This window comes from Amphiprion ocellaris, chromosome 21, assembly GCF_022539595.1.
Source record: "Amphiprion ocellaris isolate individual 3 ecotype Okinawa chromosome 21, ASM2253959v1, whole genome shotgun sequence".
Classification (NCBI taxonomy): domain Eukaryota; kingdom Metazoa; phylum Chordata; class Actinopteri; family Pomacentridae; genus Amphiprion; species Amphiprion ocellaris.
The window spans coordinates 23,573,806-23,599,470 of record NC_072786.1 but is presented as its reverse complement, the minus strand read 5'-3'; the positions used below and the strand labels follow the sequence as shown (position 1 = coordinate 23,599,470).

The 25,665-nt window shown below is 38.9% G+C and overlaps 1 protein-coding gene and 1 long non-coding RNA gene across 2 annotated transcripts in view; one reads left to right on the top strand and one right to left on the bottom strand.

Moving 5' to 3' along the window:
- Window positions 1-9,886: 9,886 nt before the first annotated feature.
- On the bottom strand, window positions 9,887-16,079 carry LOC129347927 (uncharacterized). The gene is made up of 3 exons (XR_008600274.1): window positions 15,945-16,079; window positions 15,155-15,313; window positions 9,887-12,051 (listed from the first exon to the last, which is right to left on the bottom strand). It is a non-coding gene; the product is annotated as an uncharacterized LOC129347927 (long non-coding RNA).
- Window positions 16,080-21,418: 5,339 nt separating this feature from the next.
- The window catches only part of slc38a4 (solute carrier family 38 member 4), a 42,558-nt gene continuing 38,311 nt past the window's right edge, over window positions 21,419-25,665 (top strand). Inside the window, exon 1 of the mRNA XM_023290398.3 lies at window positions 21,419-21,607. The gene's annotated coding sequence lies outside the window, so the exon portion shown is untranslated. The remainder of the gene's footprint in view (window positions 21,608-25,665) is intronic.

Here is a 25,665-nt window from a genome sequence, read left to right as displayed (position 1 = left end):
CTTGCTGTTGCTCAAGATGAACATTTACTGTTAGCAGCTCGTAGCCATGCTAGACAGAGTTCACATAGAAAATGAAGAGCATCTCCTTCTGCTGCTGCCGCATTCAAACAGTGCCAGTCCAGACAGCAGCGACACCTAGTGATAGCTACTGATCATAACATCCCCCTTTCTTTGAGGTGAATACTACCAACCATAAACATTATGCTGCAAAATATAACAATGCATTTTTCTTTTTGCATAGGCCAACACTTGTGTAAACCAAAACTTTAAATGAACCACCATGCTCCAAAGAAATACCAAATTTACATATGTTGAAACTTTTTTTTTCATTTTTGTTACCTTAACCTTTATAAGTTCAGTCTGTCAGGTTTCTTTATTTCATGATTTGACCGTCTGAGTTCATGTTTGTCTGGTGGAATGTTTGCGTTACAGTCCATAGGAGGTGTGATTGCATGGGGTTCCAAATGAGTATTGTTGGGCTCACGGGAAGTGTGTGGAGTCTTCAGGAGACTGCGACGATTACGCCTGAGCACTTGTCCATCCTCAGTTCTCACTGTAAATGATCTTGGAGCAACTTCTAACACAATTCCTTTTGTGTTCCAACCATTCACATCCTCGATCCTAACTGGGTCGTTGTTTGCCAGTGGAGGGAGTGGTTTGGCTGAAATATCGTAGAATGTCTTTTGTCTCATTTTGTGTTTCCTGAGTTTGTTCTCATGTTTTGCATGTTTCTTTTGTACAGGAGCATCCGGGTAGCTGGGAAGTGTTGTACGTAATTTTCTGTTCATCAGTAGTTCTGCAGGTGACAGTCCGCACTGAAGTGGAGAGGCACGGTAACTGAGAAGTGCCAAGTATGGATCCGAGTTGCTGTCTGCTGCTTTCTTCAGCAGTTGCTTTAGGATGTGGACACCTTTTTCTGCTTGTCCATCAGATTGTGCATAGTATGGACTTGATGTGACATGATGAAACTCATACTGCTTTGCAAACCTTCTCCATTCCCTGCTACTAAAACATGGTCCATTATCACTCACTACAATGTGTGGAATGCCATGCCTGGCAAATATGGATTTGGTGTGAGTAATCACACATGCTGATGATGTGTTTGTGAGTAGTGCCATTTCTGGTTAAATAATCCACAACTACAAGGTAGTCTTTACCTTTGAGGTGAAACAAGTCCATCCCTACTTTGTGCCAAGGGGATGCAGGCATTTCAGGTAACACCACTGGGCGGTGGTCAGTTTCCACAGTGAACGACGGTAGTCCATAGATGTAACTGTGAAACCACTCCAAACCGTAGGCTACGCCTAAACATTCCTTCTCAATCTGGGCATACTTGCATTCAGACTTTGTCATGGCCCTAGACGCATAGGCTACTGGTTTCCAGTGCTGTCCTTCAACTTGCAGAAGCACTGCTCCAATACCATCTTTGGAGGCATCTGTTGACACTTTGAGCTTTTTTGTGTGGTCATAGTAGGCTAATGCTGGTGCCTTGGTAAGACTCTGTTTCAGTCTTTGCCACTCTTGCTCATGTTTGGTAGCCCATTTGAAGTCACAATCATTGTGTAAGAGCTCACGGATACAGGAAGTCTTTGCTGTGAGGTTGGGAATAAATTTGCCTATGAAGTTTACCATTCCCATAATGCGCAACACGCCTGTTTTGTCTGCTGGTCTTGGCATGTTCAGTATTGCTTTTATCTTGCCTTGGTCTGGTTGTACACCCTGAGCAGTGAGTTTGTCTCCAAGGAAGAGGATTTCTTGCACTGCAAACTCACACTTGGCTCTATTGAGTTTCAGTCCATACTTCTGTATACGCTCCATCACTTTGTAAAGTCTCTGGTTGTGCTCTTGGAGAGTCGAGCCCCATACAATAATGTCATCAATGTAAACTCTGACTCCCTCTAAGCCTTCAATGACCTGTTCCATTGCTCTGTGGAATATTTCTGGTGCAGATTTTATTCCAAACGGCAGTCTAAGAAAACAGTACCTCCCAAAGGGTGTATTAAAGGTACAGTACTTAGCGCTGCTCTCATCCAGTCTTAACTGCCAGAAACCTTGTGACGCGTCAAGTTTTGTGAAATAGTTAGCTCCTGCCATTTCACTGACTATCTCCTCTCGTGTGGGAATTTGATAGTACTCTCACTTAATGTTCTCATTCAGATCTTTTGGGTCTATGCATGTTCTCAACTCACCGTTCTTTTTCTTGGTGACAACCATGGAGTTGACCCAATCTGTAGGCTCCTGGATCTTTCTGATCACATCCAGGTTGGTCATTCTGTCCAGTTCTCCTTTAAGGGCTTCACGCAGCGGTGCTGGGACCCTACGTGGTGCATGCACAACTGGCTGGGCACCTTCCTTTAGCTGGATTTTATATGTAAAAGGCAGTGTACCAAAACCTTTGAACACATCAGAAAAGTTTTGCACAATAGCATTAGTGTCACATTTTGAATTTGTTTCAATACAGTACAGTCTTTTCACAAGCCCTAGCTCTTCACAGCTCTTATCACCCAACAGTGATTCACATTTCTCATTCACAACAGAGAAGTTCACATGGTGCACTTTACCTTTAACACTGACATTCAGTTTACAGGTACTAAAACAGTTTATGGGTTGCCCATTGTAATCTTTCAACCCTGATCTCTTTCTGTGTATTTGAGGTTTTATCTGCATTTCTTGTATGTCAGACATGCTAATGAGATTTGCTTTTGCCCCAGTGTCCAGTCTCATAGTGACTATAGTCCTGTTAATCAGCAGAGGAGCGATCCATTTGTCATCATTTGTAATGCTGTTGACTTTTTCTCCTTCATTTTCACCATTAACAAGGTCAACAAAGAAAGTGTCACTTAGATCTGTCGTCCACTACATTTACATTTTTGCCTTTCTTTTCCTCTCTCTTTTTGGTGAAACATTGTCTGGCAAAATGATTCTTTCCGTGGCAGTTACAGCATACTTTACCAAACGCTGGACATTGCTTTGGCTTGTGCTGTGATCCGCAGCGCTTGCAGAAGAACATAGCGTCCTCCGTCCGCTGTGCAGTCCGGGTCTGTGGGCGACGTCTCCCGCTCTGAAACGATACTGCGCCGATGGCTGCTCCCTCACTCATGGGTGGTGTGGCACTTGACATCACGCTGAACGTTTTCATGTGCTTTCGGGACAATTCACTAGCTTGGCATATTTTAATAGCCGAATCTAGCGTCAAATCGGACTCGCGAAGGAGTCTCTCTTAACTTTTTGTCTTCAACGCCAAAAACAATCTGGTCTCTGACCATTGAGTCCTTCAGTGTCCCAAAATTGCAGGACTGCGCTTTCAAACGCAGGGCGGTCACAAAACTGTCAAACGGCTCGTCTTGTAGCTGCATGCGAGACCTAAACACGTATCTTTCATATGTCTCGTTTTTCTTCGGAGTGCAGTGAGCGTCAAAGTTAGCAAGCACAACGTCCATCTTTTCTCTATCATCAGCCGCATCAAAAACGAACGTGTTGTACACTTCAATGGCCTGTGGCCCTGCTAATGTTAGCAAAAGTGCTACCTTTCTCGTGACCGGCTTTGTTTCCAGTCCCATGGCCGTGACATACAAGTTGAACCGTTGCTTGAATGCACGCTAGTTTTCGTCGACGTTACCCGACAGTTCCAGACTTTCTGGCGGCTTCAAATCCATGTCGGCTTCTCCGGTGTGTGCTCAACTTACTCGGTTCACTCCTGGTACCATGTTGTGTTCGTGTTTGATTAATGGAAGAGGCTTGCTGTCGCTCAAGATGAACATTTATTTTTAGCAACTCGTAGCCATACTAGACAGAGTTCACATAGAAAACGAAGAGCATCTCCTTCTGCTGCTGCCGCATTCAAACAGTGCCAGTCCAGACAGCAGCGACACCTAGTGATAGCTACTGATCATAACACTCTAAGTTATATAGTCGTGTAGCTCTGCAATGCAAACAAGTATTTTTAAAATGTTAAACTCCTTTTATTTTTAGCTAAGCTATGACACCTGAGAGACTGCAGCCTTTTGCATTGTTTCCATTAGACTGCCCTTATATGCTGTCTTTCCAAAGACATTGGTAAGTACAACTCTTTTTACTTCTGTCAGTTGAATATAATTAAACTAGGCAAAACTAAAACAACAATGCCAAATCTGTAAAAACTTCAAACTCCATTTGTTTTTATAATATATTATATATATGCATATTTATTAGCATCCTTATGGCTAACCACGAGCAGTTTTACACATCCAGCAGCAAATAGGAACATTAGAATTCATATGAAGTTATGTTTATGTTGATCTGACAAATGTAAAGCCTTTATTTACCCTTGTTTTGTCCATAACTAAGCTTCATGGAGCTCAAGCAGAAATATCTGTGTTCGTGTGTCTAGCTAACATTAGCTAAATTTCTTTTCCAGCGAACATTAGCCACTGACTTTGCTAGTTGTTTGGTGCTGAACAGGTGGGAAATCAATTTATTCCATCTCTCACACATAAAACAGATTCCGTCTAACTTATGAGTTAATCTGAGGAATGAGACAGAACCACACCGTAAATTTTGAGACAGTAACAAAAAAGCATTAGCTAAGAAACTAGGCTAACTAGGAGCTAAGGTCATGGTCTCTATGAGGCTGTTTGTAAGACATGTCTGTAGTAGCCTCTGAAATCCAGCTGTCAGAAAGCTGTAATGTTAAAAATTTTTGAGGTAATGCTGCACATTACAAAGATATTCATAGTGTTGCATTCATGTGAAAAGAAGTTGTGTAACAAAAGAAAAAAGCTGAAAAGGGCATTGCCTTGCTCCATCATAGTGAGGAGCTGGTGAAAGTCACATTTTTTAGCATGTCCAAGTTGGGTTTTTAATACACTAACAGACATATCATGTGCAAAATAAGCAGTCAGTGCCATGTCTGAGTATTACCTTGAAACTGAAGTGTACCAATTATGTCTTAAAAAAAAAAAAAAACAGATTCAGACTTGGAAGGATTCATACATGACAAAAACGAACTAATCTTGTCATGTTAGGTTTTTAGAGCTTCCTGTGTCCTAATTCAGGATTGGTTTCCGGTTCGATCATTTAGAGCTGAATTATTCTAATATTAGAAGTTGTTATGGTAGCGCAGTGTAGTGTTACAGTGTTTGAGCAGTTGTAGGTGAGCTGGTGTGCTTGACGTGCACAAAGTGGCTGAGGGATGGGTGAAGATAGAGGCACAGACTTCATAGAGCTGCACACACCAAAGAAAGCAACAGTGCAGAGTTACATCTCAGACATTATTTTCATGGTAAAATTCTGGGACTACAATGTTGTATCATTAGTTTTGGAACGTTACAGGCACATGGTTGGGCACAGACCCAAGAGTGGGGTTCTGAAATTATCTCATATTCCAGCAACATGTCTGATATACTACCATTCAAAAGTTTGGGGTCATTCAGACAATTTCATGTTTCCTTGAAAACTCACACTTTTATTCATGTGCTAACATAATTGCACAAGGGTTTTCTAATCATTAATTAGTCTTTCAACACCATTAGCTAACACAATGTTGCATTAGAACACAGGAGTGATGGTTGCTGGAAATGTTCCTCTGTACCCCTATGGAGATATTCCATTAAAAATCAGCCGTTTGCAGCTAGAATCGTCATTTAGCACATTAACAATGTCTAGACTGGATTTAGGATTCATTTAATGTAAAAAACTGCTTTCAAAAATAAGGACATTTCTAAGTGACCCCAAACCATTGAATGGTAGTGTATAGTATATTTGACCATAAGATTACTCAATGAGATGTTAAATATATCATCACTTAGTTAGTCATGTTTTTTATCGTGGTTCGTTTGCATTCCTCATACAGATCTCTTATCATAATCTCGTTCTCTCTGAACAGCATCCCGGTCACGCCTCCTTCGGCATGTCTGTCTTCAACCTGAGCAACGCCATCATGGGCAGCGGCATCCTCGGCCTGTCCTTCGCCATGGCAAACACTGGCATCGTTCTCTTTACGTAAGTAAATATTCCATTAAAAATCAGCCGTTTCCAGCTAGAATAGTCATTTAGCACATTAACAATGTCTAGACTGGATTTAGGATTTATTTAATGTTATCTTCATTGAAAAAAACTAATTTTCTTTCAAAAATAAGGACATTTCTAAGTGACACTTCTACAGCATTCAAAATGGCCTCTACTGAAAATAAAAGGGCACATTATGTGGGCAGACATTTCTAAAATTAAATGTATCCCATTCTATCATCAATAATCACACACATTAAACCTAAAGGTCTTAAATACCACCTATTTGTTTCAGCTTTTTTATGGCACTTATAAATTAACATCACTGCAGCTGTGAGACTGAACAGACTGTGTCTGAAAGTAAAGTACTTGGAGATAAGAACACATGAGCTACCACCATGCTATCGTCTCAAAGACCTTCGACTCTTTCCAACTCCACAAATGACAGGCATTTTCTATTTCAGAAAACTAGGTCACATGGCTTTGTGAGCCAAGTTTTTTTGGCTTGGACGTGCAGTTCAAAATGTCAGCTTGAAAATACTTCAGTGCTCAATCAGCAGCTATCATGTCGTAATATTCCACAACATTAACTCAATATAGAGGGAGAAAAAAGATTCCAGTTTGACAGCTGCTGTCAGTGCAGAGCATGCATGTCAGTATTATTGATTATTGATTTCTTTTGGTGACCACAAATGCCCTGAAAACCTACTCACCTGTTCGCAGACACTAAATCCAGTTGCTGCCTGTGCTTATTAGGTATTCATAATCGTCGTCAGCTGATGGAGATACACTCTCATGTGAGACTCTTTACTGAGTTTCTGTGGTGTGATTCAGAACATGAGACATCTCGGGTCACGAAGCACCAAAACTTAAAATGAGGAGTGAAGCTTCTGCACCCTTTGCAGTTCTGCGACATCAGACATGGCTATTTCTGAACTCAGTGAGTGCTGTAATAGCTTCAGGGGTATTCTTTTGACTTTTTCATCAGCAAATGTTATCAGAGATCTTTAGTAAACAGCAATTCCTGACCCTCTTGCAGCACGCTCTGTGCAGAGAAACAATGGTCTTTCTACATGCCCTGCGATGCATTTATTTCCCTTTTATTACCTCTTTATTTACGTGTCTACTGCAGGGATTTTTTTACTTCACCAAGGACATTTAGTATGTGAAGCCCTTTTACATGGTTCTTTCTGCCAGCAGTGGTAGGTAGTTAAAGGAAGAATAAGTTATTTTACTCTATTATTTTAATTTATGTTTTGATGAGATTCAGTGATTGTCTCCTTACAGTCTTCTAGCTGTCCATTCTGTGTGTCTACTGACAAAAACTCCCTTGTTTGTACCATAAACTGTAATATATACAGAGTTTTGACTTTATAAATAGGAGGCAAAAATTCTCAGGCTGACAACAAATTGGGCACATGCTAACTAGCTAAATATCAGGCAGTCTTTTAATGGCAAGTCGTTTTAACATTTCATGGCGAGACCGCATAAGTATTACAGATATCCACAGTTCAGTTCTTCCTTTCTGATTACAAATATCTACAGTTCAGCTGCACATACTCTGCCTGTCCAAAAAAAAAAGTCGCCACCTGGATTTAACTAAGCCAACAGGTAAGAGCCTTCCATTGGATAATTACTGTAATAATGAATATATTTCAGCTGCAACAACTTATTTAACCCTAACTGATGCAGTGAGTAGTCAGAAGACATATCCTGTGGTCATGGAAAGGATGTTACCGTACTCTCCGGACTATAAGCCGCTACTTTTTTCTCACGCTTTGAACCCTGCAGCTAATGTATAGATTTTTATGGGCGAGCTTCATGCCGTCAATGCGTTTAGCCTCGTCACATCAGAATGAAATTACCGAACAGGTCACAGTGGACCAATGAAACTGTTCGAATTAAATCAAACGCACTCACACTAAATTCTTCAGATCAATCATTTTGCGTTTCATCCACACACCCTCATCATAGAAAACACATAAAAAAAATGCATATGGTGCAGCTTTTAAGTTAAAGGCAATTGATCTGCCTGTCGAAGAAGGAACTAGAGCTGCTGCACGTAAACTTGGCATCAATGAATCGATGGTGAGGCGTTGGAGTCGGCAGCGTGAACTGACTCAATGTGTGTTACTGCCGTGTTACAGGCACTGTTCGGAAAAAAAAGCATTTATTTAATAAAAAATTTAAAAAAATCTTTCTGTGTAAATATCTCATGTTACAACGTGAACACCTGCGGTTTATAGACAAGAGCGGCTTGTATATGTACATTTTTTTTCTTTTTAAATTTAGTGGGTGCGGCTTATATTCAGGTGCGCTCGATAGTCCGGAAATTACGGTAATCTGTCTCAGACAGGTCAAATTATTGGCCTGCATCAAGCAAAGAAAATAACTGAGGAGATTTCTGAAACTACTAAAATCAGGTTAAGAACCGTCCATGCATTATTAGAACCTGGAAGGATAGTGGAGAACCATCATTGAGGAACAAATGTGGTCAAAACAAACTCTTGGATGATCGTGATCAGAGATCACTTAAATCCATCCATCCATCCATCCATCCATTATCTATACACCGCTTATTCCTATCACTTAAATCTTTGGTGAAATCATATCATGAGAAATCAACAGTAGAACTCACAGCCATGTTTAATAATGAAAGTAGCATTTCCACATGCACAAGGGAAGGGAACTCCAGGGCTTGGGACTAAACAGCTGTGGAGCTCTAAGAAAACTATTGATCAGTGAAACTAAATGGATAAATGGAAAAAAAAGGCTTCAATTTGCTACGGAGCATAAAGATTGGACTCTGGATCAATGAAAGAAGGTCATGTGGTCTGATGAGTCCAGATTTACCCTGTTCCAAAGTGATGGATGCATCAGGGTAAGAAGAGAGGCAGATGAAGTGATGCACTCATCATGGCTAGTGTCTACCAGCCTGTGGGGATTAGGGTTATGATCTGGGGTTGGTCAGGTTCAGCAACGTTATGTTCCCAAAGAATGAGGTCAGCTGGGGTGCCCAAGTAGCTCAGCAGGTTGAGCGGCGATCCACAAACAGGGACTATAGTCCCCGATACAGCAGCCTGGGTTCGATTCCAGCTCACAGCCCTTTGCTGCAGGTCTTCCCTACCTTCCTGTCTGCCTCTTCACTGCCCTGTCAAAAATGACCAAAAAGATAACTTGAGGTCAGCTGATACCCGAAGACACTGAATGACTAGTTTTGTCCATCAGTGGAGTTTTTCTTCCCTGATGGCATGGGCATGGTTCAAGATGACGATACCAGGATTCATGGGGCTCACACTGAGAATGAGTGGATCAGGGACAGTGAATGTGTGTCATACTCAAAGCTAAAAGCAGTCCACCAAAATATTAGAGTGTGCAACTTTTTTTTGGACGAGCAGTGTATCTGCAATGTGAATTGTGGATATCTGCAACTGAGTTAGGATTGGTATTAATTCTAGGTTCAGATTTTGACAGTATTTTTAAGTAGTCATAATTGTGTTTCAAGATCTTTACATGAACTGAATTCAAAATATTTGCATTGTAATTTTTAAATATCTTAAACCAAGGTTAAACTAGTTATGATGATATTGTGAACATCTTGAACTGGAATAATGACAAGTGAAAATGATGTAGCTATGTCAAACTGGAATTGTGCCTTGTGAAAATGTAACTACAGATATCTTAAATTGGAGACTTGAATGTCAACCACAAGTCTCCAATAAACAAAGCTATCATTCTTCACAAAATCCTTCACAATGGCCTCTTCTAATTTATAGTATTTTCTAATAGTCTGATGAGACCGTTCTGCTAAAAGAAGTTCAAATGCTTTGCTGGAAAAATATCCATAACGAATCCTCACATGAGCTGCGTCATGCACAACAATCCAGATAAGTCGTAACCAATGTTCCCTGTAATTTTTCCTGAGTCTGAGCAAACACACAAACTCCCTGAGCGTCCCTTGGACCACTGTGAGCAACATCAGACGTGTGCACTGTGGTCACACCAGCATCACATCCATTCAAGTTACATGGTTCATTAAAAGAATCAAATTACAGCATTTACATTTCTGTTAAAACACTTTGTCAACAGGAGCCAGTTGAAGGCTGCAGTGATTTTAGTGACACTACAATGTATAAGAGTGAAGTTATTGAATATTTGTCTCTCTTTACTGTTGCAGCGGTTTTGCAAATTGCAGACGGACCCTGTTCACTCCATAGACACCAATGTTATTCCTGTAGCTTGAAAGACAGCTACTTTTGATAAAACTGGGCTTGTAGCACATTGTCTGCCTTGCAACAATGGGAAAGAGGCACCGTTTATGTTTTGACAACCTATATCTAATGAGTTATTGATGCTGGAAGTCTGAATCTGTGAATATCTTTCCAACTTTACTGAACTTGGGGCCACTACCACCTAAGGAGTGATATATTTAATTTTGAAAAAAGCATTTAGCCATATTTAAAGCTTTAAGTGCTTTATTAACACGGAACTAAAAATTTTGTATTGTTTTATGATCACAGGTTCTGTCTGAAAAGAGGTGGCATCATTTTAAACAGTGAAATCAAACTAACAAAATGTAATGACCAACCAATGAGCAATACTGGATTCTGCAAAAACATAAACAACTTTTTTGTAAAAATCTAAATCTTATCTTAACACAGTTAATGTATTAACTTATTTTTGTGTGTATGCATGTATTTATTGATTTATTTAATACTGTTAACATATCAGAGTTCTGAGTGAATTTTTCTTAAGATAGGCAAAGGCCATTTATTGATTACATATAGGCTCTTAAATGTTTATTAAAAACTAAAAAGCATTAAAAAAAAAAACAACTTAGGCATTTATTGTCACTAAAATACTGTAGAGTACAGACCACATCAGCATGATTATAAGCATCCTCTGGTAAATGAACAACCAGATACTGATGTCTCTCACCATATGGACTTCAGGAGATAACTGGGGGATGATAAACTGTGACCTACTGGTTGGGTTCTCTCTGTTCTCATGTTTCTTACATGTTTGTCCCCTGACAGCCGGGTCCTAATGTTTTTTGAGCAACACACCATACTATGACATTTTTACAATGATGATTCTACTATGGAACCAGTTTGACATGTTCAGGTGTTCTTTGTGTGAAAACTCAGAGATTTCAGGTATCAGAAGGTGGTTTTCAACTTTCTTTGTTAACTTTCTGCTTCAACTTTAAATTAAATTTCCTTCACTAGCCCAGCCCTCTGGACTTCCAGGAAGCTGTGTTCCTATTGGCTGTCCAGGTGGCTGCTTGGTGTTATCAGGAACACCTGAGCAGCTTGGTGTTATCAGGAACACCTGAGCAGCTCAGTGTCTTCCTGCTTTGTTTAGCTGCAGACAAACATTTCCTCTGCTTCTCTTCACCACAGAACTGGGTTTGGCTCTGTTGCCTTAGTTTGTTCTTTAGGCGTTGGCTTGCAGCTTCCAGCAGTAAAATTGTCTTTAATGTGTTTCTTGGTGTGTTTTAGGGCTTTGTACCGGATAGTTGTCTTGGTAAAGGTGGTTCTTTAGCCACAGTTAGCACATGGTACTAATGTGTGCAGTGATTAGTGGATTTGGTTCAGCTGAGTTATGTCTTTATCTTGGCTGTAGTGAGTCTTTAGAGGTTTTTGGTCAGACACATTCTGTATTCTTGTTTGAGAACCAACATTGGTTGTCCAGAAAGTAAGAGTTCCTGTCCTGATTCTCTGTTCTCAGAGGTTCTCTGGTAGGCTGCAGTAGACTTTAGCATTTGGGTTGTACTAGTTTGGTTTTTGTACGGTTTCATTTGGACGACTATCTTGAGGCTCCTCCATGTGGTTTAGTGAGGTTTTCTGGAACAGTTCTACAAAGCAACCTGCAGCAGAAGAGACTTTGAAAGTTTTTAGGAAGTTCTGGAGACCAGACTTTAGAGCAGCAGAAACATTTGTCAGCAGTTTGAGCAGGAGAAGGTGAGCTTCAGAGTAGAAATGAGACGGAAACCTTCTTGACCCGTGTGGTGAGGTCCTGTACCAAGAGTTTGAGCAGGTTGTGAAGAGTCTGTAGTTCTTTGGTCTGAAAGCACAAGAAGAGTCGACTCATTAAAGGAGAAAACAGGAGATGTTGTTGGTTCTTCTGTCGCTCTGCAGTTTCCAGTTTCCTTAGTATCAAGTTTATATTTTAAATTATTTACCATGTGAGCCCAAGACTTCAATAAACTCCCTCCATCCCCTGGACACAAAATATTTCATTACCATGTTAAATGTTTTTGGTTTTGTTTTTTTTAAATGTTTTTGAGTTTTAATCCTAGTTTTAGCATCGTTTTTTCTCTTTGCTTGTTTAGTTTTGTCATCTGTGTAAAAGGTGGTAAACAAATAAAGTTGAATTTATAAACTGAACAATTGACTAACTCATGATTGTGACAACAGAAGTATTTTCATTGTGATTTAAGGGTTTATTTCATTTTTAAGGTTGGGGTTAAAATCTTGACAGAAAAAGAAGATTAAAAAAATAAACTACATAACAAAAAGCAATTAAATCAAATGAAAAAAATTAATACAATGACACTTTTAAAAAGTTTTTTTATTAAAAAGATTTAAGAAATTCAAGATGTAATTTTCTAATTAAACATTTAATTGTTTAATTAAATGTTTTGTCTTTTTAAAGGTTTAATAATCTAATTAAATGTTTTGCATTTTTTAAAATGTTTAATATTCTTCTGTTAAATGTTTAATTATGGAAAATATTTTATCTGTAATTTTTAATATTTGTATTTTAAATTTTTGTTTAATTTCATAATGACATGTATTCTATGTTGTTGAATTATCTAATTCAATATTTTGTTTGTTAAATAGAGTTAAACATTAAATACAATTAAATTATATGTACATATACCACCCTTTAATGTTTAGTTTTCTTTTTAAATGCTTCATTGTATTTTCTGTTTAATTCATATTTGAAGTTTTATTGTCTTTAAGATGTAATTTTCTAATTAAACATTTAATTTTTTTAATTAAATGTTTTGTCTTTTTAAGGGTTTAATAATCTGATTAAATGTTTTGCATTTTTAAAAATGTTTGACATTCTTCTTGTTGAATTGTATTTTTTAGATGTTTAATGATGGAAAATACTTCATCTGTAATTTCTAATATTTGTATTTTAAAAATTGTGTTTAATTTCATAACGACATGTATTGTATGTTGTTGAATTATCTCATTCAATATTTTTGTCTGTTTAATAGTTAAACATTAAATTACATTACATTCTATTAAACAGACAAAATATTGAATGAGATAATTCAACAACATACAATACATGTCGTTATGAAATTAAACACAATTTTTAAAATACAAATATTAGAAATTACAGATGAAGTATTTTCCATCATTAAACATCTAAAAAATACAATTCAACAAGAAGAATGTCAAACATTTTTAAAAATGCAAAACATTTAATCAGATTATTAAACCCTTAAAAAGACAAAAACATAGGTGCCTATATAGCGCAACGGGTTAAGCGGGTGACCCATGTACAGGGGCTGGTCCCTGACGCAGCGTCCCGGGTTCGAGTCCCCCTCGTGGCCCTTTGCTGCAAGTCTTCCCCTGACTCTTCTCCCCCATGTCCTGTCTGTCTCTCACTACACCTATCCGCTAAAAAGACAAAACATTTAATTAAAAAATTAAATGTTTAATTAGAAAATTATATCTTAAAGACAATAAAAGTTCAGATAGGAATTACACAGAAAATGCAATGAAGCATTAAAAAAGAAAATTAAACATTAAAAGGTGGTAAAACATTTAAAAAGAAAAACCTTAAAGATTTAATCGAAACATTAAATACTGGGAAAGAAAAAGAAACTCAAACAAGCCAATAAAACATTTGAAAAAACAAACATTAAACAGACAAAACATTTGGAAATCAAATCAGACATTAGAAAAGAATAAAAGGTGAGAAAAGAGCAAAACTAAACGTTTAAGAAGAATCAAACTAAAGATGAAACATTTCAAAAGACACCAGTTAGACTTTAGAAGATCAAATTAAACAGAAGAGACAATAAAACGATCAAAAAGAGCAAAAACAGATAAAAGTCTTAAAGCGTTTTCTAGTCTGAAATGAAAGCATCAAGTTGTTTCTTCAAACATTTCCTCTTTCTATGTTCTTGGTTTGATTGTGGACAGATTTACTAAGAACTCATTTCAGAAAACTGCTTTCCAGATAAAGTCTACTAGTAGTTGAAGGCATTTATCAAACTAATGTTACCTTCTGATCTCCACAAACTTTACTGTTCAGTGAAGAGAATCAAAGTTTGTTGAGGATTTCTCAAAAACCCACAGGTGAAGGTCTGAGAAGAACTCAGATGGATGGTCTAAATGTGAAATCAAGACTCATGGTCACAAGTTTTAAGGCTTCTGTTAACCAGAAAGTTTAAACTAACAGTAAACAGTAAAATTTCAGTCCTCAGACTGTCTGAAGGTTCAAACTAACAGAGAACTACTGAAGAACTTTTAGGTTTTCAGTCCTCAGACTGTCTGAAGGTTCAAACTAACAGAGAAGTACTCAGGAACTTCGAAGATATCAATCCTTGGACTGTCTGGAAGTTCAATCTAACAGAGAACTACTGTGGGACTTTCAGCCCTCAGACTGTGTGAAAGCTCAGGTCCTGAGGACTCGGGAGGTGTGGAGGCTTTGAAAGTCTTGGAACTGAGGGTTCAACCGTCCAGCACAAAGGCTGAAGTCCAACCTCCTGAGAAAAACGGTCGAGTCGAGACTCAAGTTAAAAAAAGCTCGAAAATAGCAAAAAAATAGATGATAAATGCGCAAAAAAAAGAAGAATTAGTATCTGAATGAGTAGCTCAGGGGGTAAGTAGAGAGACTACCAAGTGGAAGGTAGTAGGTTCAAGACCCACCACTGGCAATTTTCTTTCTTTGTCAGGATTTTGACAAAATTTAAGAAGGGTCTGGTCTTGAACCAGCGACCTGCAGCTCTACAGGTAAACCCTTAACTCATTGAGCTACAGATCAGATGAAAAGAAGTAATTTCGTCGTCCCTTTGGCATCGTAGTTAATAAAGTGACCACATGGGTGGAGCCAAGGCGGAGTCAGGGTAGAGAGTAGGCGGGGAGGTGGGTGGCGGCCTCCCCCCTCTACAGACCTGACCGTGAACACTGTCGACACCCACCTGAGGGAGACGCTGCCTAAGATCTCAAGGCTGCTTGGTCGTGGTCTTTCTGGCACGTACTCTTCCAAGATGAGCCGGGAAGTTTAACACTGATGGAATGACACCAGGTCTAAGCCGACAAACTTCCAATTCCTCCTCAACCCATAGTCTCTGGGAAACCTACATGGAGTAAGAAAAGTAGACAGAGAAGTAATTAAGTCTGTAGACAACATATTAAAAAAGAAATCATGCTAATAAATTAAGTACAAAGAACCAAATTCGCCAATATGCTGGAGACCAGAGCTATTTAATTTGATAAGTATAACCTTGTTTAATAACATTTCAATTATTTGAGAGGAGTCCTAAAGAACTGCCTGTAATCCCAATCATAAAATGGGTTTGGAGGAAGAACATAGATGGTAATCTGGATATACATGAGTTAGGCTTTATAACTACTATTGGTTGTATTGGTGGTAGTAATAGCAATGTGACTACTACTAGTAGTAGTGCTAGTACAGTAACTACTGCTGCTGATACTGGCACTGCTACTACAACTTGTAATACTATTACAAATGCTGATACTACTTCTACGACTCTAACAGCTGTTTATACTACTACTGCTGCTTGTACTTTTAGTATTACTACTACTGCTTGTACAACTATACTACAGCTACTGTTAATCGTCTGGTATTTGCTTGTCAAGCTGCTAGCTCGCCTTAGCGTTTTGCTAGTGGCTAACTAGTTAGCTCTCATAGACTGGAAGCTCTCAACAAGATTTCATAATGAAAAAAGAGCCAAAAACTATTCTTACCTATGAAAAGTCATTCCAAGTTTCCTTGTCTCAATCGTACGACGCAGTGTGCAATTGTATGCAGCACAGTGAGCCGGCATACTTGTTGTTTACGTTTTCACGCCGTCTACATCAACGGAATGCACTGAAACTTTGCCCACACTAGCTTAACCTCGCCGTAGTACAAAGCTCAAAGGGGCGTGTCCTATCTACTCATTCATATCTATGAGAACAACAGTGGCTGCACATAAGGACGTCTGACGTTGATTAGCTGCGTAAATACCATTATATACAGTCTATGGTAAATACGTATGTGAATCGCATCATTGGCTGCAGCAGCCAGTCACCGGTCACTCACTGACTCACATTGAAAAATAGCACAGAATGAATTGTTATGTGTTTATTTTATTTATAATTTAGGTTGGATTTTTTTTTGTGTGTGTGCGCAGCGCAGATTTTCTGTGCGCGGAGACCGTGTCAGCAGTGCGCAATTGCGCACGCGCGCAGCTTAGAGGGAACAGTGGTCGTAACGACATTAGACATATCGGCTGATGTTATTTTGGCTGGTCCACATTGAATTACAGATATTTCTAACTGTCACTTTGACTAGTCAGAATGATGTTACAGATATCTGAAATAAGACGACTAGTCACAGTGTAAATGCAACTCATCAGAATTCATCCATCCATCCATCCATCCATCCATCCATTATCTACACACCACTTAATCCTCATTAGAGTCCTGGCGGGGCTGGAGTCTATCCCAGCTGACTTAGGGTGAAGGCAGGGGACACCTGGACAGGTCACCAGTCTATCACAGGGCAACATATAGAGACAAACAATCACACTCACATTCACACCTATGGACAGTTTAGAATCACCAATTAAACTCAGCGTGTTTTTGGACTGTGGGAGGATTGTCAGAATGATGTTGATATTTATTTTAATTCCAGTCAAACTCAGCTATTAAATGGTAAAATAGCTTGCCTTTAAAGAAATCCTCCTGAGAAGAAAGATTACTTCAACATGTCAACTTTGGTTGTATACACTACTGTTCAAAAGTTTAGGGTCACTTAGAAATGTCCTTCTAGTCATTTTGTGCATTCTCTGTTAAGTAGGAAACTAAGCTAAGATAATAAATATCATTACAATAACAAGCTGAACAAATCCACATATGTGTTGGGCAATTATGTTGGTGTACTTTTCTCTGCTATTTCCTAATCCTGTGGTGGAGGAAGAGGAAGCTGATGTTAGTTTGACAATATCCGCCTACAGTTTTCCCCTCTGAGGCGTTTGGCTTGGACACACATCATTTCCTGTGGGATGTACAATTAAATAACTTACAGTTCTCCCCCCCTTACTTTCCTGGATAAACAGTTTACAATGACAACAGTGGGCACACAACAGAATTTAGGAAACAATGCATCTTCAGTTAAATGCATAAACACAAGCTTCTTATTCTCCTGCCAAAATAAAAAAAAAAAACCTTTTTAATAGTAAATAATAAATATATGATATGAGTATATATCAGCAGCTGGGTGTTGAGGCACTGCCACTAAGGTCTGGAAAACTAGACAATTCAACACCGTTAAAGCAAGTGATACGGTATCACCAGTCTGTGAATTTCCAGTCAACTAATGAGCTGCTGAGAGAGGAGTTAATGGGTACGGAGTTAATGACCGGTGTGGAGGAGAGAAACCACATATCCACACACAAATGAACCAAATACAGCTTTAAGACTATTTTTAGAAAATGCTAAAATGACTGCCAGGCATGTAGTAAACTGTTTTTGCTTCATAATTATTTTGCAATACACTATCGTTCAAAAGTTTGGGGTCACCCAAACAATTTCATGTTTTCCATGAAAACTCACACTTTTATCCAAAGGTTTTCTAATCATCAATTAGCCTTTCAACACCATTAGCTAACACAATGTAGCATTAGAACACAGGAGTGATGGTTGCTGGAAATGTTCCTCTGTACCCCTATGGAGATATTCCATTAAAAATCAGCTGTTTCCAGCTCATTTACAATGCCTAGAGTGGATTTAGGATTAATTTAATCTTATCTTTGTTGAAAAAAAACTGCTTTTCTTTCAAAAATCAGGACATTTCTAAGTCACCCCAAACTTTTGAACAGTAGTGTACATATATGTTATTTGAAATTATCTAGAAAAGTGATGTTTTTCCTGTTGATTCTGTGGAGGTGTTATCGGCAGATATGAATTATTTGTGGATGTTCAATATCCAGCATTGTTCTGTAATCCCATGTGAAATGGATGAAGTGTTAAGAAAAAAAATGTATACGTTACCAGTCAAACGTTTGGACACACCTTCTCATTTAATGTTTTTTCTTTATCTTCATAACTATTTATGTAGATTCTCTCTCTGAATGCATCCAAACTATGAATGAACACATATGGAATTATGTAGTAAAAAAAAGTGTGAAATAAGTCCAAACATGTTTCTAGCACAGCATCTCTGGGAACTTCTGCTGACTGTAGAGTGATTTGCCCCACGGGGACAATAAAGATTCCTTGAACCTTGAACCTCCTTCAAGACTGTTGGAAAACCATTTCAGGTTCTACCTCATGAAGCTCATCCAGAGAATACAAAGAGTGTGCAAAGCAGTAATCAAAGCAAACGGTGGCTATCTTGAAGAATCTAAAATCTAAAACATGTTTTGGTTGATGTGTTCATTCATAGTTTTGATGCCATCAGTGAGAATCTACAATGTAAATAGTCATGAAAAACCATTCAATGAGAAGGTGTGAACAGACTTTTGACTGGTAGTGTAGCATAAGTGACTCTTTTGCAAATGTAGTCTGGTACTTCATTCTTTGGAAAATTCCGTTTCCACAGACTTAGTCACATGATGGTATCTGCAGGTTTGTCCAGAGCAAACAGACGAACAACTAGGATTTGTGACGCAGAGACATCTGGTGAGTGAACAAAGAAAGGAACGCTGCAGAAAATCAAGAATCAGAGCACCACCCACACCGTGACAGTGACAGGTGAGCTGTGGACCGTAGAAAAAGGAGTAAGATAGAAACACCAGGTAGACATCTGGCAGATTATTAGCTTTATTAGTGAGTAGTAGTAGAAAAGTAAAAGTATTAAGATTAGGCAGCAGAAAGCTCAAAATTGTTGTTGCATTGCTACAGCTAATATTTTACTTTATTATCTAATAATCTGTTAATGGTCTATAGGCAGTCAGAAAACAGTTAAAAAAATGTTGGACCCAGTTTCCTGGAATCAGGGTTACATCATCTTACAGTGACATGGAACAGGTATAAGCAGCAAATCGCCACGCTGGAAAAGCTCCAGCTGGGAATGATGTAAATTTTTGCGTACAACCCAACCAGAGAAAGGCCAGTTCAAGATCACCCAATTTAAAGATTTTAGTTTTCACTTGACAAAAAGGGCATGAAAAATTGTCATCTGAGAAGTAGCAAAAGCTGTCAGACAAGATGAGTAGGGAGTATAATAATTGCCTCTGACATGTTGTCCAGTAGAAGTGTAAACATGTATTAAATGGAAATACTCAAGGAAAGTACAAGTACCTTAAATTTGTACTTCATTTGTACTTCGTGCCATTCTGCTGCTGTAACTCACTTTTGTGCTTTGACTCAGTACCCTAGACTGGACTCATTACAAATGATTTCTTGACTAGTGGTCCCTGTTTTAGCTCATTTTAGCTTCCCTAATGACCCCTCCAGTGAAAATCAAGCTTTCCACCTTGTTATAATGTGATGTAGTTTATCAAAAATGTTGGGACATTTATTTCACTGTTCACAGAAGTCTGATCTGTTTGCTGAAGGGAAAATATTTTTCTGCTCTGTCAAGTGTTTTATTAGATATTTCTGTTTTGCAGTCGTACAGCAGGATATTTGCAGCAGTGACAGGTAGCCAGCAGCAACCAAAACACATTTTATTGTTGTTTTGTAAGTTGCTGTTCTTAGATACACTACCATTCAAAAGTTTGGAGGCCTCCAGACAATTTCATGTATCCATGAAAACTCACACATTCATTCATGTGCTAACATAACTGCACAAAGGTTTTCTAATCATCAATCAGCCTTTCAACACCATTAGCTAACACAATGTAGCATTAGAACACAGGAGTGATGGTTGCTGGAAATGTTCCTCTGTACCCCTATGGAGATATTCCATTAAAAATCAGCCGTTTCCAGCTAGAACAGTCATTTACCACATTAACAATGTCTAGACTGGATTTATGATTCATTTAATGTTATCTTCATTGAAAAAAAACTGCTTTTCTTATAAAAAATAAGGACATTTGAAACAAACTGTTTAACGTTAGTGTACATGTATATTATTAAATTTCTACAAGGAACAGTCAAAGCAAAGAATCAGAGAAGCTGGAATCAGCAATGTTTGGCATTTTTATCAGAAAAATTTCTGAAGTGTTAATCATATACAAAATAGTGCCTGCTTATTTTTCTGTTGATTTATTGAATAATTAGCCAACTAGCTGTTGCTACTCTGATGTGAAACTCAAACTGTGGTGTCAGAGACCTGCGCTTTGCCCACCTATCGTCTACCCCGACCTCCTCCCTTCAACTTTGTATTGTATGTAAATGTCGAGTTTCATTCACTCATAAAAACCTTCAGGCAGCGATTGTGTTTGTCAACAAAATGTACTTGACTCAACAAATGAATAGTACTAGACTGGGTTGATACAAGCTATGACCTTCTTCTTAAAACATATTACTATAGTCTCTTTTTCTGTATTTCTTATCAGTAACTTTGCTTTAAAATGGTAAGATTCCAGTTTAACATTGACTTTGTTTTTTACAGTGTCCACATATGTATCAAAGCATTGCATGATGCTAAAATCAGATGATTTTACACCAATTTTATATTTGAGAAGGTGTAAGTCATTTACCACATTAACAATGTCTAGACTATTTCTGATTCATTTAATGTTATCCTCATTGAAATAAATTGCTTTTCTTTCATAAATAAGGACATTTATAAACTTTTGAAGGGTAGTGTACAACAAATGGAGTAAAAGAAGTCTGGCTGAAGAGTAATGCAGTGCAAATGTAGAGTAACACTAAATGGAAGGACTCCAGTAAAGTCCAGGTCCACCACAGGAACAGCTAAATGACAGGGTTTGCAGGACAGATTCCTGCTGTCTGTCTGCTTTCTCTTTAAAAAAAAATAAATAAATAATTGCAGTGAATTGGCAGTGAGCAGCTCTCTCTCCAACAACGTGGCCAGTCGGAATGTAAACAAAGGATCCCAGTCAGTAAACGGCCACAATCACTAAATAAACCTTTTCATATCTTCTCCGACACTTCGCAAACACACTTTAGCCACATTAAATATGCACACCGATTATCATACGGCGAGATTATTCATATGAGGTGAGGAAATCGTCGCAGATTGACGGACTGGATCCTCTGTGAGTTGCAGGCATCGAGGTGTTGGCAGTGGGAGTCCACAGTGATCAGGACAGAGGGTGGCTGGGAGGAGAAGGAGCCCCCAGCAGAGCAGCCTGCTGTAACACGACGCTCCAAGAGTTGCCATCATCACATGGCAGATGGAAATTTCCACTCAGTCTCCTTGCTGGTTAAATGGGAAGGGTCTCCAACTCCTGTTTCCAGTAGTCCGCCTCCTCCTCCGCCTGCTGCAGCTGTCCGCCGCTCTGACACATTAGGTAAGAGCGACCATCCACTGCTTTTCTTCACACTTTCACACTTTTCTCTCCCTCATGCGATCAGCTGGTTAATTGTGATGTTTGATTGCCTTGAAGCGGGCGCTTTAATTAAGATCCCGCAACAGGAGGCTGGCAGCTTTATTGGTCTTAATTAGCACATTTAAGAGAATAAAAGGCTGATCACTGGTGTGGTGGTTTGGTGGGTTTTCAGCGCATTGTTCCTAGTTTCCCTGAACAGTTTTGCAGATGTTTTAGTGACTAAATGAGAGGTTCTGAGCAGCTCTTCCTGCAGGGTGTGCCTGCAGTCAACAAGCAGCGTGGAAGCGCCAAACACGCGTCTTTATTTATATGAGACTATTCCGCTGCTAAATGCACGTTTCTGCACACACCGGTTGATCTCATCCACACTAACTGTATTTTGCACGGAGTTCTTGTGTTTTCACGTCTGCTGCTGGCTCTCCGCGCTTACTGAAAAACAAAAAAAAAAAAATACACAAAGGCGACTATTATCGCTCCCTGTTGGCATCCTCACGCTGCTTTGTGTCTCTTCCCACTAGTGTGTGTGCAGCTCAGGAACCATCAAATGACTTTTTATGAGGGATCAACAGTAGGAAAGATGATTAAAGGTAAAAATATGGATCATGGTTTATGCAGGAGAAGGCAGCAGCATGCTGAGGGTGGCCTTTAGATCTCACAGAGGACTAATAAATATGTTATGACTGCAATTACAGGCTCAGGCTGTTGCCATGCTTTAATGGAGGATATTGTAGCATTTATATCTGGGCTGCTTTTAACTTGATTTAATCTGCAAAAACTTGTCAGCAAAGCTCTCTTCACTGAAAACCTGTTTTCTGTTCCTCCTTTTTCATGTGGTGCATTGATTGTTTAATTTAGACCGTCCTCTCTTTGATTCCTATTTAATATCCACTTCAAGGAGGAGCGTTAGATTGATCTGATGATAAGCCAGAGCAGTATCACTTAGGTTTTTGGGGGATTTACTAAAATCTGCTTCTCCTTGGATGTTTTTCAGACTTGCGCTCAGCTGTTGTTGCTTTCTTCCCTGTAAAACTTCACATTCATGCTTTTTTTTTTAGAGCCAGTTTTGGTTAGTATATGATTCCAAGCAGTAGAGTGACATCTCAGGACTGAGAACAAAGACTAGACTCAGCCAGGAGAATATCGAGGCTTTAACATATTTTAGCGGTGACTTCAGGTTCTATCGCTCCCCTCCTGAATGCTAAAAATATCCAGTTGCCATACAGTGACTGTACGCTTTCAAACCCAGGTCAGTGTTCAGTGCTCCTCACTTACATAACCCTGATGTGGTGGTGACTTCTCCGCCTGAAGCTCCACCTACATCCATGTAGATCCTTCAGGTTTCTAGTTGTAATAATACCCAAGTGGGTGTGCTTTATGGTGAATGTGGCGACCATAAATCTTTGAGGTGATGGTGAGAACAGAGTGAATTTAAGGGAGGATTACAGAGTAAATAAGGTGTGAGTCGGGTAAAGTTCAGTTTAAAGAGTTTTTACAGCTATTTAGGAGCGCACTGCATAAGATTGGGGACTTGCAAGATTCAAGTTTTAAAAAAGAATGGTCCAAATTAAAGCAGGAGAAGCTAAAATATCCTGATTTTCAAGGACTTGCAATGAATTTGCATTTTCCATGTTCATCTATACGCCTTGATTGTGTCTTTCATTGCATCTTTTTATTCACTCACGCTCACTTTGTACCACAATGCTCTGTGAAAATGTGTCATCTTCAACAACGCTGGGCTGTGTGGTTTTATGCATGACAAGTTCAAATTCATTACCTGATGCACATTGGTCTAACACACATTTTTCCCACATGTGATCATTGGGAAAAGGAGCAGCTGTCAAACTCTCAATAAATCAGAACATGATCCATTTGTTTCAGTAACGTTTAGAGAGTTCAGATGAGCCATTTAAGCCCAATTATGTGTGTTGGGAGTCATCTGGAAGTCAGCCAGCAGGAGTCTTGGTTGCGCAGAGGCCTGGAAAACTTTTCCAACGTAGACGTCACTAAGCGTTTCACTTGAATGAATGGGTGTCGAGATCTCCTTAACACAACCATGACTCAAACCCTAAGCTGTGATAACATGATGCTTTCAAACTGGCATCACCACAGTTATTTTATCAGCATTTGAGAAGCACCTTCCACTGAACCAGGTGCTAGGTGCTAAACCACCCTCAGATCAGTGGAGAACTCCTTTAATGCTGCACCTGTACGCTTTCAAACATTTGTTAAAACATCTGTAACACAGCCTCCTTAGTAACTTCAGACAGCTGCAGGTGAGGAGGAAGTACCATCGTAGATCAGAACACCTGTGAGCAGGGGGGAGCTTGGACCTGGATCCTCGTGGCTCACAGCAGACGTGAATGGCAAATGTAGGTCAGAGCGTGCTGCCTGGTTGGGGGCTGGAACGCTGCGGGAGATGGCTGATGTAACTAGGAGCGTGAATGAATAAATGAGCCGTGAGCCAGATGCCGAGTCAGTTTCAAAGGAGTAGATATCAGTGACACAAAGACACAGTGAGGCACTGGCACAATGTGGAGAAGCATTTGGCAAGTCTCCAAAATACTGCCGGCATATTCATTTGAAATTTGAGAAAGTAATAGGGGATACAGTATAAGAAGTTGCCTATTTTTACCTGCAGGAGTGTATAATTTACACTAGGGGTGTCAAACATACGGCCTGCAGGCCAAAAAGGGCCCTCCAGATGGTTCGGTCCAGCCCAGAGGGTGACTTTGCAAAGTGTCAAAATTACAGAGACAACATTAACTGCAATTTTTCAATAAGAGCAACTAGTATCTTAAATTTGTCCACTCTACTGCCACAATGTTTATGTATTTTTTATATATAAATTTTATACATTTACAAGGCAGGAGTTTAACTTAACCTTCTTCCTTTATAGTTGCCATTTAGCTTGTATGGTGCGTCAGTTCAGGTGGTCAAGATTACTACACAGATGTGAAAATGAATTTAAATTTAAAGTCATTTCAAGATCTTGACAAATGTTTTGATCACAGAGTAAAATACTATATTGTTTAGTTCCAAATACCTGTCATTGAATGTTTTGTTCCTTTGTAGATACTCTGTGATCTGTATGTTGTAATGTGTAAATGATAAACTGAGGCATAATATTGTTGAAATTTCACTTATTTTTCATTAGAAATTACAGTTTGTTCATAATGTTTTGCAAAAAGTTAGTTCATTAAATGTGAACATTTTCAGAAGGTACTTTTCTGCAGTTGGAATTGTCATTATTTATAGGTTACTATGCTCTGATTTTACTGGTCTGGCCCACTTGAGATCAAAAAAAGGCTACATGTGGCCCCTGAACTAAAAAGAGTCTGACACCCCTAATTTACACACTTGGAGTGTGCACAGAGTTAACAACCACTTACATGTGTGATTGCTTTGTAGCTTTTTTTTCTGTGCGACACTTTGGTGATCCTTGCAGGGAAGTTCCCTCTTTTTTTCCTCAACCAGCATGGTGGTCAGAGGTCAGCAGGGGATCAGCGTGTTTCTGAAGCTCCTCTAAACACTAAAATTGTGGAGTTAGATAGAGTTTCATTATAATCCTTGGATAAACATTATTTAGAGTCATATGCTAAGTCTGATTACCATAGCCAGGCATTTCCTGCTGCATGGCTTAAAACAACAGGAAGAAGTTTGGGACATTTTCTTCCAGCATTCTTGCAACATTAGCTGATTAGGCTTTAGGTTTAAGACTGGGTACAGTAAACAAGCTGCATACTTTAAGGAAGTTTTTTTTGAAAAATGTATTAATACGCATTCTTCCCAAGCATCAGATGAGAAGATTAACATGGTGGATAAATATGAAGCTACTGCTAGCAGCCAGTTCGTTTAGCTTGAAATGGGTTAACACCTGATGTAGCTCTAATCAAAGGCCAGCTTCCTAATACCTCTAAAGTTCAATAATTAACACAAAAACTACCACCCTTCATTTTTACACGTTGGTTTTTGTGTGGACTAAACAAAGAAAGTAAAAAATGCTAATTTGTGAGCTTCAG